The sequence below is a fragment of the Gopherus evgoodei genome, chromosome 5, assembly GCF_007399415.2.
Source record: "Gopherus evgoodei ecotype Sinaloan lineage chromosome 5, rGopEvg1_v1.p, whole genome shotgun sequence".
NCBI classification, from domain to species: domain Eukaryota; kingdom Metazoa; phylum Chordata; order Testudines; family Testudinidae; genus Gopherus; species Gopherus evgoodei.
Genome location: NC_044326.1, coordinates 19,322,034 through 19,335,833, shown reverse-complemented (window position 1 = coordinate 19,335,833; position 13,800 = coordinate 19,322,034). Strand labels below are relative to the sequence as shown.

General features: G+C 41.5%; 1 long non-coding RNA gene across 3 annotated transcripts; it reads left to right on the top strand.

Moving 5' to 3' along the window:
* Nucleotides 1-25: 25 nt before the first annotated feature.
* Nucleotides 26-4,025, top strand: LOC115651912. 3 transcript variants are annotated; one of them, XR_004000487.1, is made up of 3 exons: nt 26-64; nt 1,547-2,781; nt 3,082-4,025. It is a non-coding gene; the product is annotated as an uncharacterized LOC115651912 (long non-coding RNA). The 3 variants fall into 3 exon arrangements; XR_004000488.1 differs by having other exon boundaries at nt 1,547-1,693; nt 2,230-4,024; XR_004000486.1 differs by having other exon boundaries at nt 3,471-4,023.
* Nucleotides 4,026-13,800: the final 9,775 nt, after the last annotated feature.

Below are 13,800 nucleotides of genomic sequence, written 5' to 3'. Positions count from 1 at the left end.
CTTTCTCTAGGGAGAAACTACACACCTAAGGAACAATCTCTTGACTACTGTTTTTCTGCCCAAGGTAGGAAAAGAGGCTTGGTCATGACTACATTGTTGACCTGGGACATATCCTGGACAGAGGGGAGAAGCATTTGCAATGCTTGTGGTCATAAGCTGAGATGAGTTGTTCCCTCTAAAGAGGGAGAAAACATTTTCTGTGTGGTAATAGAATTTGATTTGGACATGTACTAGTGAAGGGAGCCAAGAGTGGCCAGTGAATAGTCAAGACCTCTGTATGGGAATAAGTTATTTAACCACTACTGAACTGCCAGTTCTATCCACCAATACTATGGAGTTTGAACCCCAGTTGAGTGATGACCCCTAGAAATACTGTAAGGCACACTATGTACATTTTTAGTATCAATCTTGAATGTGGTTCAAAATGTTACCCCTATTGTCTGAATCTCCCTGTATAATTTACACTGATAAAGTCTTCTTTACTGACATGAAGGATTTTGCTTCTCTTGCTCCCCAGTGGCCCATGTGATTTACATTCTGTACTTATGTTGCATCTAGATATTATAGAATGTGATTAAATGCAGGTCAACTGAAAGATATGATTCCAGACCAGTAGTAATATATGTGGAGGTTTAAACATCAGAGAACAATTGAAGATCATTTGTCAAAAGCAAAGTTTAATGTCTTATAATTTTTTTTTCTGGCAGTAGTTGATCACATCACCAACACTTACAGTGTTTGTTTAGTGATCTTTATTTTAGGAAAAATGCTGAACTTTGTGTCTAAATAATCAGCTCTTCTTTCCATCTTTTAATGATGTTTCAGCCTTCTCAGGTTTTTGCTTTTAGCCTTAAGACTTGAAAACTGTTTGTTTATAGAGGCTTGTGCTTTACTGTAAGGATAGAAAGTAATGAATATATGCAGACATTGTTTTCTAATGAAGATCTAAAATTAATGTGGGAGATTTTTCAAAGACACACATGACATTGATTTGGAGTTTTTGTCAGACTGATTCTTAAAGGCACTGTGTGCCACTGAATACATCTCTTAAAGGCTATGACTACCTCTTTTTGAAAATCTGGTAGTGTGTATCAAACTGTTTCAGTCATGCTTCAGTGATTATTTCTCTTAAATTATTGGCAGCTGCCAGTACTTATAAGAAACAGTTTGACAAACGAATGGGCATACATGGTAGTAGGGGGAAAATATCAGTTTGTATATTGATATTAAAGTCTCTAGGTCAGTGGTTCTCAACCTATTAGCCATTGTGGACCGCATATGCAGATCTCTGTATTATGTGGGCCACATCCACACTAATATATGTATTACTTATAAGGCTCTGAGGATGTTACATGAGCCGCAGCTATGTGCTGATCGGGCTGTAAGCAGGCCGCAGGTTTGAAAGCCACTGCTCTAGGTAGAGAGTGGGTATACTAGATATTATATATGCATTATTCATTCCATCTTTAGCCTGATGGAATACATGCTAATTGTTTCATGATCTTAATGTCTCTTGTATAATACATATGTGATATCTTGTGTTCAGGGGTGATGAGAAAAATGGAGAGTTACAAGGAGTACATAGAACATGACCTTTGTAAAGTGCCGCTATCAAATATTGCTCAAAGGATTATGTCAGCTATGCAGTCTGTTCCTTTAGAGGAAGCTCAGAATAGCAGAGAAGGTGGACAGAGTGAGTAACTTGTTCAGTTTTTTAACTTAGTTGTGTATTATGTATTTTTGAAAATGGAAAGACGTAAGGGAAAATTACCTTTCTAAACACTCACTTTTGCATCTTGAGGGGTAAAAGTACAGTTTCAATGGTTTTACACAGAAATATCTCCAACACTAAGGCCTTATCTAAACTACACAGTTTTTTGTCAACAAAAGCCAACTTTCATCAACAAACCAGTGGAGGTGTACACACTGAAATGCTCCTTCCACTGATGTAACTCCCCTGCTACGCCAACATAATACAACCACCTTGACGAGAGGCATAGAACTTTTTGGGATGTGGTTAGTCATACAGCATCAGTGTAGACACTGTGCTTGCTTATGTTGCCCTAATTGACTTTCAGGAGTGTCCCACAATACCCATCCTGACTGCTTTGGTCAGCAATTTGGACTCTTGCCCTGCAGGTACACAGGCATGCACCCCTCCTCCGTTTAAAGGCCTGGGAATTATTGAAATTCCTCTTTGTGTTTGCTCTGTGTGGTCTGTTCCCACAGCATCTTCCCAGCTGACTATGCCTGCTTTCCACAACAGATGCGCTCCCGCCTGGAGTTTGCCAGAGGTGTTGGATCTGTTAGGTCTGTGGGGAGAGGAGGCTGTGTAATCACAGCTTTGCTCAAGCTGTAAGAGCTTTGATATCTATGAGCAGATTGCTCATTGCATGCAGGAGAAGGGACGCGAAAGGGATATGCAGCAGTGCTGTGCTAAGATCAAGGAGCTGAGGCAGGCGTACCAGAAGGCAAGGGAAGCCAACCATTGCTCTGGTGCAGTGCCGAAGACTTGCCACTTTGAGGAGCTGCATGGTATCCTTGGCTGTGATCCACTTCCAAGAGCCCCGTGGATACTTTGAGGGGACTGGAGGCAGCGGCCAGTGGAGTCAACCCCATGGATGAAGTGGTGGATACGAAGTGGACCTGGATGAAGATGAGGGACATGCAACAGGGTTGTCCGATACGATGGCAAGCCAGGACTGTTTTTGACTCCAGAGGGGTCTAGCTAGTCCCAGCACTCCATCTCTGGCACACGTGAAGCAGGAGAGGGAAGCTCTGGTAAGCACCCATTTTTCTTTCGTGCTGCACAGTGACAGATCTCATTTACTTTTTTTATAGTAGAAGAGAGATAAGGGATAGAAATTAACAATAAAGGCTATGCAGCTAGGTAGTGGGGCCTTGGTGAAAAAAGTTTGTTAATGTACATTGGGATGTCCGAGGAATCCTCCATAGAGATCTCTAGGAAACTTTCATGTAGGTACTTGGCAATCCCCTGCTTAAAATTTCTTGGCAGAGCTGCCTTGTTTCTCCCCCTGCAGTAGGAAACTCTGTCGTGCCAACTGACTATTTTTTCTGCAGGGACCACAGTGGCACACAAGCAAGCAGCATATGGACCTGGTCTGGAGCCATATGCATGCAAGAGATGGACTCTTGCATCCTGGGTTACCCTATGGAATGAGATATCAGGTTTGATTATCCCAGCCTGTGGAAGTGTGCCAATATTCAGAATATTTCCCTAGGCACATGTAGTGACCCTCTTTGCAAACCGCCTATACCCTTTGTCTCTTCTTTGCCATTCATTCTTCCCAACCCACCCTGCCCCATCGAACTCACCGTATTTGGGACTCTAACCGAGCTGTGTGCTAGCCGAGGGACAGTGAGAAAGAGGTGTATGTGGCTTTTGTGATTCATGGCTGGGAGTGCAGTCACAATGCTGTGTCTGTTCATTGTTTCTTTGGCTTTTGCAGATGTGCCCTTGGGTACCAATTCCTCCACATCAGCAGAATGCTTCTGTCAGATAAGGAGGCAAACCAGGAGGAGCAAGGAGATTATGTTTCTCAAAGTATTGCAGTCAACAGATACAGCAGATAGCGAAAAGAGTGTGGACGAAGACCATTAATGAAAAACTCAGGCTGGATAGCCTGGAAAGGAGACAGGGGCTGGAGTGGATGATAGATGGGCAGGAGTGGATGATAAAGCCACTGGAGGGCCAGACAGAGATGCTCAAGTCCCTCATAGAGATGCTGTCTGAGCACATCTGTGCATGTCTCCCTCTGCAGCCAATATCGAACACTGTTCCATGACCTCCCCAAACTCCCTCAACACATTCCTTGCATGTTCCCGTTCCCTCACAGTACTCCTTGCACTCCACCCCCAGAGACTGGTTTCATGATTAAAGCTGGAGCTACACACAGCTGTGAACCTGTTCCTCATTTCCGTATCCCCTGTTTGTGCCTAGTCCCCCCTACCCCCCCCCAAAAAAAACTTATTCTTTTAATTAAAGTGTAGTTCTTGAAACAAAATGAGTCTTTATTTGTATCATGCACACAGTAGTTGCTGCTAAAATTCACAGTGGCTATAGGCAAGAACACTTGCTCACCACAGTTAACGCTCAGGAAGCAAACATGGGGGGGAGGGATAGCTCAGTGGTTTGAGCATTGGCCTGCTAAACCCAGGGTTGTGAGTTCAATCCTTGGGGGGGCCACTTAGGGATTTGGGGATTGGTCCTGCTTTGAGCAGGGGGTTGGACTAGATGATCTCTTGAGGTCCCTTCCAGCCCTAATAATCTATGATTACAGGGGTCATTCAAGGCAGTAAGTGAACATTGCCTAGCCAAATGCATCGCATAAAGACAAATTACTGGGGCTCATTATCAAAATGCTCCAAAGCCTCCCTGATTCAAATAGCCTTCTGCTGAGCCCCACTACTTGCCCTGGTATCTGGCTGCACAAAATCAGCAGCCAGCTGATCCACCTCAGCATTCTGACCCTGGGCAAACTTTTCCCCCTTCACTTTGCAAATGTTATGCAGAGCATAGCTGTCTGCTATGACCATTGGAATATTTTCCTCATTGAGGTCTAACCTGCCAAAAAGGCATCCTAGCAACATTTTAATCTGCCAAACAGGGACATTCAGTCTCATTCGGCGCCTGTTGTTGAAGCACTTCTTGCTGCTGTCCAAGTTCCTGGTGTAAGGCTTTTGAGCCATGGGAGTAAGGGGTGGGTGGGGTCTTCCAGGATCACTATCGGCATTTGCACATCCCCCATTGGAATCTTCTGGTCTGGAAAGAAAGTCCCAGTGTGCAGTTTTCTGTACAATCCAGTGTTCCTAAAGATGTGTGCGTTATGAACCTTCTCCTGACCAGCCCCACATTGATGTCAGTGAAATGGCCCTGGTGATTCACCAGTGCCTGCAAGACCATGGAGAAATAGCCCTTTCAGTTGATATATTCTGTTGCAAGATGGTCTGGGGTCAAAATTGAGATATGCGTACCATCTATCGCACTGCCAAGGTCAGGGAATAGCATTGCCACAAAGCCATCAACTATTTCCTGCACATTACCCAGAGTCACAGTCCTTCATAGTAGGAAGCGATTCATGTCCCGCCGCACTTGCATCACCCATAAGCCCCAAGGTGGACTTTCCAACTCCAAACTGATTGGCAACTGACAGGTAGCAGTCTGGAGTTGCCAGCTTCCACACAGTGATTGCTACTTGCTTTTCCACTGTGAGCGCTGCTCTCATTCTGGTTTCTGTGTGCCGCAGGGCAGGGGTGAGCTCCCCACATAGTTCCAGGAGAATGACTTTGCACATCTGAAAGTCCTGCAGCTGGTGCTCATCATCTCATACATGCATCATGATGTGATCCCACCACTCAGTACTTGTTTCCTGAGCCCCGTACTGATGGTCCACCATATGCAGCTGCTCCAAGAACGCCAGCGGCAGTCTTGAGTTGTGTCTTTCCAGTGTACACAACAGGATAGACAAGCAGATTGACTGTGTTTCACAGCTTATGAAATACTGCAGGATCAGCTGCATTGTGTTCATAATATTCATCACTCGTCAGCAGTTCAGGATCCATTTCAGGTAGAAATGGTGGGCGCACCATTTATAGGGGCTGTTCAAAAAGGCACAAAACTAAGAATGATGGGATGGAAAAAAATACACCTCTACCCTGATATAACGCTGTCCTCGGGAGCCAATAAATCTTACTGCGTTATAGGTGAAGCTGCATTATATTGAACTTGCTTTGATCCGCCAGAGTGCGCAGCCCGCCCCCCTGGAGCACTGCTTTACCGCGTTGTATCCGAATTTGTGTTATATTGGGTCGCATTATATCAGGGTAGATGTGTACATTGTGGAACAATGAGCACACCCCCATGATGCGTCATCATCCATCTCCAGATCTCCCATCAGCAGAGGGTGGCAAGTTGCATAGTGGGATAGCTACTCACGATGTAACACACTATTCATGCAAGAGCGCTGACTGTGAACACACTCCGCTGACATGAGCATTGTGTTGACATGCACAACTTATGTAATTGGAGCAACTGATGATTGATGACAACTTATGTAAACTGGACTCTAGTGTACACATGGCCTTAGGAAATGCTTTTTATTGGCAATAAAACATTGTTTCTTAATGTTGAAATCATAGGACTGTACCAGTGTTTAATTTCTGTGGTTCAACAAGCTTATGGTATCTCATACTTGAATGAATATTAATGAATCTTTACTTTTAATGAATGAACAAGTTGTGGCTATCTGTTAGCAGGGCAAGCATTCTTGAGGGTGACCCTCATATATTGACTAAAAATGCTTTATAGTACAACTTCTAATCATCTACCAATAAAATCACAAAATCTAGTATCTTTTAAAGTTTTAAATATATTTAGAGAATTTACTTTTGTAATATAGTGTCTTTTTTTTGTGAGAGGGTTGGTTGGGGAATTAATTGACAATGTTCAAATTAATTCACTTTTTACTGCATGGCTAGGTGTCAAAAAAGGTTGGAAAGACAAAACATGTTGTAGATGAGGGCTCTGTTGTTGCAGATACTATGGTGGTATAGCCCTCCTTCCACCAAAAGGGCTATTTTAGATGGGCATATGAAATTGGGTATCTCATAGACAGCTAATTAAGCAGAATCCTCCCTGCTGCAGGCGAGTAGGATAGTAGAGTATGAACTTTGGCTCAGAAGTGTCAGTCCTTTTGCTATTGACAATATGGAGGGAAGGGCAAAGGGAAGGGCCTGAAGCCCAGATAATTGCAGCTCCAGTGTCTTTGCTGAGACCTAGGCATCCGAAGAAGCCTCAGAATTCCTTTTGAACGTGACTTTCACCTGTATCTTTGAGAGAGAAATCCTTATCAGATGGGTTTATTGCATCTTTTACTACAGATACCACTGCAGAATAGAGCTTTGGTATTTCTATGATGGCAATTTTGGGCTCTTGAATTTTGTATCAAAGTGCACGTCTGTTTATTCTCTGTCTCATTCATCCCTGATCACATCGTTCAAGAATGCAGTAGTATTGTTGTCTCAGGCCTGGACTACACTACGCGTTTAAACCGAATTTAGCAGCTTTAAACCAATTTAACCCTGCACTTGTCCACACAACAAGGCCCTTTATATCGATGTAAAGGGCTCTTTAAACCGGTTTCTGTACTCCTCCCCGACGAGAGGAGTAGCACTGAAATCGATATTGCCATGTCGGATTAGGGTTAGTGTGGCCGCAAATCGACGGTATTGGCCTCCGGGCGGTATCCCACAGTGCACCACTGTGACCACTCTGGAAAGCAATCTGAACTCAGATGCACTGGCCAGGTAGACAGGAAAAGCCCTCCGAACTTTTGAATTTCATTTCCTGTTTGTCCAGCGGGGAGCTCTGATCAGCACAGGTGGTGATGCAAATGAATGCTGCTGTGTAGCACTGCAGTACCGCCTCTGTCAGCGGCATCCAGTACACATATGGTGACAGTGACAAAAGGCAAAACGGGCTCCATGGTTGCCATGCTATGGCGTCTGCCAAGCCAATCCAGGGAAAAAGGGCGTGAAATGATTGTCTGCCGTTGCTTTCACGGAGGAAGGAACGAGTGATGACATTTACCCAGAATCACCCGTGACACTGTTTTTGCACCATCATGCATTGGGATCTCAACCCAGAATTCCAATGGGCGGGGAAGACTGTGGGAACTATGGGATAGCTACAGGATAGCTACTCACAGTGCAGCGCTCCAGAAATTGACGCTAGCCTCAGTACGTGGACGCACACCACTGAATTAATGTGCTTAGTGTGGCTGCGTGCACTCGACTTTATACAATCTGTTTTACAAAACCGGTTTATGTAAAATCAAAATAATTCCGTGATGTAGACATACCCCATGCAAAGATTTGGATGGGAAGTATTTGCCTTTAGGCTTGCCTTCAGGCACCTTCTCTGGCTGTATCTGGATGGCAGGTCCAACCATTCTGCACACAATATCAAACTTATCAGGCGGGATGTGGGAGGGACATCTTCACTGTTTTTCCACCCCCCCCCTTATCTGTCTCTGAGCCCTGATTCTGAGAGCTCTTTTCCTCAGTGGAGTGGATGGAACCTGAGTTATAGGATGACTATTTCTTAGATTTCTTATTTTCTTTCCCTTTTTACTTATATATATATATATATTTGACTTGTTGGCCCTCTTTTTACTTGCTTTATATGAATTTTGATGTGGGTGTAGCTGGGGCAGGACCTCTTATGGCTCTTTTTTTTATAGAATAATAGAATCATAGGCAGTATTGGCTCTGAAAATTCTTGAGGCAGAAGTACTACTATCCCTGTTTTACAGATGGCAACATGCTGCTCAGAGAGACTGAAGAAAATTTCCAAAGTTCACTCAGGACGAAATCTGTGGCAGAGCAGGGAAACAAATACAAGTCTCCTAAGTTTCAGGCCAGTGTTTTATCCACTGGACCATCCTTCCTTTTTTCCATCCAACCCCAAATCCTGGGGTTGGAGCTAGAGGATTTGTTCCAGATGGATCCATAATTTATTGCCCCTCATGCAACAAGAATGTAGGAGCAGCAGAATTACTGCAGATTTAGGGGCCTGTAACATCTGTATAGAGGCTTGCTTTTGCTTTGTGGCCTAGAGCATTGGATTATTCCAGCTCCACCCTCTATGCCAAACCTAGCTATTTGGATTTGGTTTGGAGGAGGGGAGGAGACAAGCAGGGAAGATTATTTAATATGACGAAACCTATTGATGTAGAAGGTATTTAGTGTATGGCACAGCAATATGGAGTATTCCCATGTAATATAATGTGACCTCAGTCTTAACCAATTTAGTTTGAAAGCTCCATGGTAGGATCTATTGGACAAAGAAAGCAGTTGGTGTGGTGCCATTCTGGTGGGCAAGTTCATGGTGACTTGAACGATATGGTCCAATTCTGTACACTTGTTCTAGCTCAGTAGTTTCACTGAGGGATTGCACCAGTATTACAGAGTAGAATTTGTCCTCGTATGTGCAAGTCATCTTGAAAGTCAGTGTACAAGTCAAACATGGTAGATCCAATGATGGAACTACATGAGAGTCAGAGCTGATAATGTGTGCACTGACCACTTTCACAAGCAAGACTGCACTTGCTTCAGGATATTTACAAATTCCATGGCATTACTGCAAGAACTGTTGAGTAAATGACTCGGTTAACCATTTAAAACTGGATATCTTAATCCCATGTAAGAATATTGTTAAAGCATAGAATTGTTGGACTGGAAGGGGCCTTGAGAAGTCAAATCCAGCCCCATGCGCTGAGGCAGGACCAAGTAAACCTAAACCATTCCTGACAGATGTTCATCCAGTCTGTTCTTAAAAACCTCTAATGATTGGGATTCTACAACCTCTCTGGAAGCCTATTCCAGAGCTTGACTACCCTTATAATTAGAAAGGTTCTCCTAATATCTAGAACCTTCCCTGGCAGCAGATTAAGCCTTGTCTTATTTCTTGTGTTACTGTCGATGGACATGGAGAACAATTGGTCACCCTTTTCTTTATATCAACACTTAACATACTTGAAGTCTATTGTTAGGTTCCCACTCAGTCTTCTTTTCTCAAGACTAAACATACAGTTTTGTTTTGTTTTTATAGGTCAGGTTTTCTAAATCTTGTATCATTTTTGTTGCTCTCCTTGGGACCATCTCCAATGTGTCCATGTCTTTCGTAAAGCTTGGTGCCCAGAATTGGATAGCTGAGTCCTCACCAGTGCTGAGTAGAGCACAACAATTACCGCCCTTGTCTTACATACATACAAAAGCAGTCAAGTATAATATGTACATGTACTTTTGTTTGTAGGTTGTTGGTCTGGAACTTTTCTTTAAATGGAGTTAATTAGCTGGGCACTGTCCTAAAAAACAACTAAACCAATAGCAAGTTCTTACTCAAAGGGACATAAAACATTAGGAACTGTACCACAGTCAAGTATACCTAAACATGACACAAACATCATCTAAATGTTACATTGCCATGAGGTGTACTGACAGAGAACATATTACTTATTCCAGGTCAACAGCTGGTAGTGAAGATCTGCTTTCTGACCCCTACACTTCCAGTTTTTAACTTTTTTTCTTTAAAGTATCTTGCCCAATTTGGTTTTCCTTTCTGTAGTCCATTGAGGCAGTAACCCCTGTGATCTGTTCAAACATGTCATGCTTGAACCAAACTCTCTCTCCCATTTCTTTATTTGCTTCTGAGGGCAGTTGACTGATCCATCTGAGAAAAAGAACAGCAATGCCTCAGGAATAACTAAAGCAATATGGAAACTTGTGTTTGGAAAAAGAATCAATATTGTGATTTGTCAGCAGTAATATCTCTAGACCCATGCTTCAACAACTTGATGAAAACCGTTGGGCTACTTGCTAAATTGTATCTTTCGTATGATGCAGTAGTAGTTGGAAGGTTCATTTGATATCCAGGATGTACTTCTAATTCTAGAATGGTAGTGATTTGTCCCTAAGGATTACATCTCAACAAGAACCTAAACTGTCCTGAGTTAGCTTTATGAAGTCATGCTTTTCATTTTATTGCTCGTTATAACTTGTATATACCTTTCAGTACTCTCTTAAAGTGTCAGAACTATAAAAACATAATTAAGGAAAAGCTACAATGGTAGATTTAGTCATAGTTGTGCGTTTATGTAATATAATTTACACAAACTGGATGACCATCTAAAGATTTCCTGTTTGAGAAATGTTAACAAAAATAGTCCCTGGACAAAAGTTGCGGTTCTGACTTGGCCTGTTATTACATTCTGACAACCCAAACATACCTACCAAATAAAAGTATACAAATAAATATGCAACAATACCATATCACTTTTTAATCTGTCTTTCCCTCCAACACCCACGCCCTCCTTTCAAAGGGATAAGCTTGCTGCCTCTATTCTGCTCTCAAGCCCCTACTTCCTTGGAAATGAGGGACTGAGTTCTAGTATAGGTCCATTTTTCTGTGTGATATTATGTTGCTCTGCTGCTAGATCTTTCTGATCTCTCTCCTCTCTCCATATTTAAAATGAGAAATTAAAGCTATTAGTTTTATAAAAGCAAATGGAGACAATTCACGGAACTTCTAGGTAAGTGAAAAAGAGAAAGTGGATATAAAAACTAACTTGTAAACTTGAGGAAAAACAAAAAATAGAGTACCTACTTCTAATTACTATTGTCCACTTACCTAAAACGTGATAATTTTAAAAGCAAACTTACAGAAAATAAAACATTTTTATGAAACCACTTTCAACCTAGTAAACACACTGTTGATTATTCCTGTTCTATATGTTTTAAAAATAAGTTTACAATTTGTGCTCTGTTCTGGGAATTTCCTAGGTTTAAGCCTGTTAATTTGTATGATAGATGGAAAAAGAAGTCAATTCTTAAGAACAGGTAGACTCGAAATGGAGAGGAATCACAATTTTCTGTTCTGTTTTTCATGTAAGACGCAAACACACACACTTCAACTTCTGAGATAAGCCTTTTAGAACCCCCTCTATGAAGACACTTTTAGGCTGTATTTTATTGTAATATGTGGAGAATTAAATGTGATTTTTGCTAATCTCTTGGAAGTGCCTTTGGAAAGTTTGTATGTCTTTCTAAAATATATGCTCTTTTTCAGCCAGAAATTATGGGCTTTATGAAGGAATTTACTGAGTGAAATTCTATGGCTTCTGGTGTGAGAATAGATTATCACAATTGTCTTTCTTCTAGCCTTTAAAATCTGTGAAAGCAAAGATAGGTTTATATTGCCATCTAGTGATTTTTTTTCCAGACTGCAGGAAAAGATATACAAAACAGAACTAAGGTTAGTTGGATATTAAGATACAGGTGAGATCCTCTGAACAGTGCATGGTGAAGAAGGTGTAACTGGGCAAAACTAGAGATTCCCTTGGAATAAAATCTAGAACTTTAATGGATTATTTTTTGTAATTGCATTAGATGAGGTCCTTAGTAGAATTAAAGTTTTACAATTTTTTCTCATTTAATATTGTCCACTGATCTTCATCCTATAATACAACAATGTAGTATAATTTATTTAATATTTATTAGCTTTATGTTTTTAGTGTCTGGCGTTACTGAAGGAAAGATCCCACTTACTACAATAAGAGTTTTACCTGAATAAATACTTCAGAATTTGGCCAACTTGTTGCTTCTTAATAAATAAGAAAACTTACCTATGGTTGCCTGTTTCATTGTAATAATAGTTTGATATCCAAGATATAAATAAATATAATTTGCTTTAAAAAATACACATACTCTGTGTATATATTATGGTGGAGCTGTAGTGATACCATAGTTAAGGTTGTGGCAATGTTTATATTTTGACAAAACTGTTAAATGATTATTTTTTGAGAAATGTAAAAGTGTATGTGTGGAGAGGGGAAACGCCATTGAAATTAAACTTCTCATTGTATTTGAATTTTTATGTTAGTTTGATGCAGATCAATTTGATACATTTGGAATCAGGGCTTTGGAGTGGAGCCCGGAGCTGGAGCATGGAGCAGTTCCGGAGCAGTGGAGCTGCAGGTTTTTGCCTGGAGCTGGAGCAGAGCCTGAGCACAGCTCCAAAGCCCTGTTTGGAATACGTTGATGTAAAAATGATCACTTAAATTTTTTTTTAATAGGATGAGGACTGTTTTGGGTGCCTTTTGACAAAAACGTATAAGTTCCAAGGGATCTGAATTTTGCCTCACACGTTACATCTGCTAAGTAGGACAATACTAACTAGAAATAGGTAATCCTAATTTTTCTGAAGTTTACACGTTACTATTTTTTAATTTTGTCTGCACGAAGCAGACATATTAAGCACTCTCAACACTATCATCGTCATGTGACGAGTGTTGTCTGTATTATAGACTTCACTTAATATAATACCTATTGGCTTATGGGAAAGTTCCCTGAGCTGGGAAATAGGAGACCATGAGGTGAAATCTTGTCTCTGCCGAGGGTGTTTTATATTTCCGTTATGTTCACCACCCTTATTACCAAACAAGGTCGTGATGCTAACCCTGGAAGGCAGGTAAGTGTGAGTTGCTGCTGCTTCTGTTTTACAAATATGTTAACAGCAAAATTACATAAGGTCATTCTGATATTTAGGAATATAGAACCCAGTTCTCTAATGTGGTAGATCCAAACCTTACCCACTTAATCCACTTCTATATGCTTTGGTTATCTCCTCAAAATCCATTACAGTGGGAATAGAATCCAGGATTCCTCATCTCCGGTTTTCTACAGCTGTCTAGCTAAGAGTGGTGTAATTCAATGGGAAATTGCTAAGTCTCTTCCCCTCGTCCCTTATTGTTTGGTCCACAGAAAGGCTAGCTCAAGTCTTAAGGGTCTCAGCTGGGATTCTACAAGGCCAGGTTTCAAACCTTTGCTGATGATCCATGTTGGGGGAGGGCAGGGGAAAGATATTGTGAATGGTATCAGAGGGGTAGCCGTGTTAGTCTGGATCTGTAAAAAGCAACAGAGTCCTGTGGCACCTTTAAGACTAACAGATGTATTGGAGCATAAGCTTTCGTGGGTGAATACCTACTTTGTATTCACCCATGAAAGCTTATGCTCCAATACACCTGTTAGTCTTAACGGTGCCACAGGACTCTCTGTTGCTGTTGTGAATGTATGTGATACTAGAGGGTTGTACGTTTCATTGTTTCTGTAGGCCAAGCTCATTGTGCACACCAGGGATCTAACTTACATACCTCCATGTGCCATTCACACTCTGCTCATGCAGGTTGAGTTCTATGTATCATTTAATTCTTTAAGTGCAAA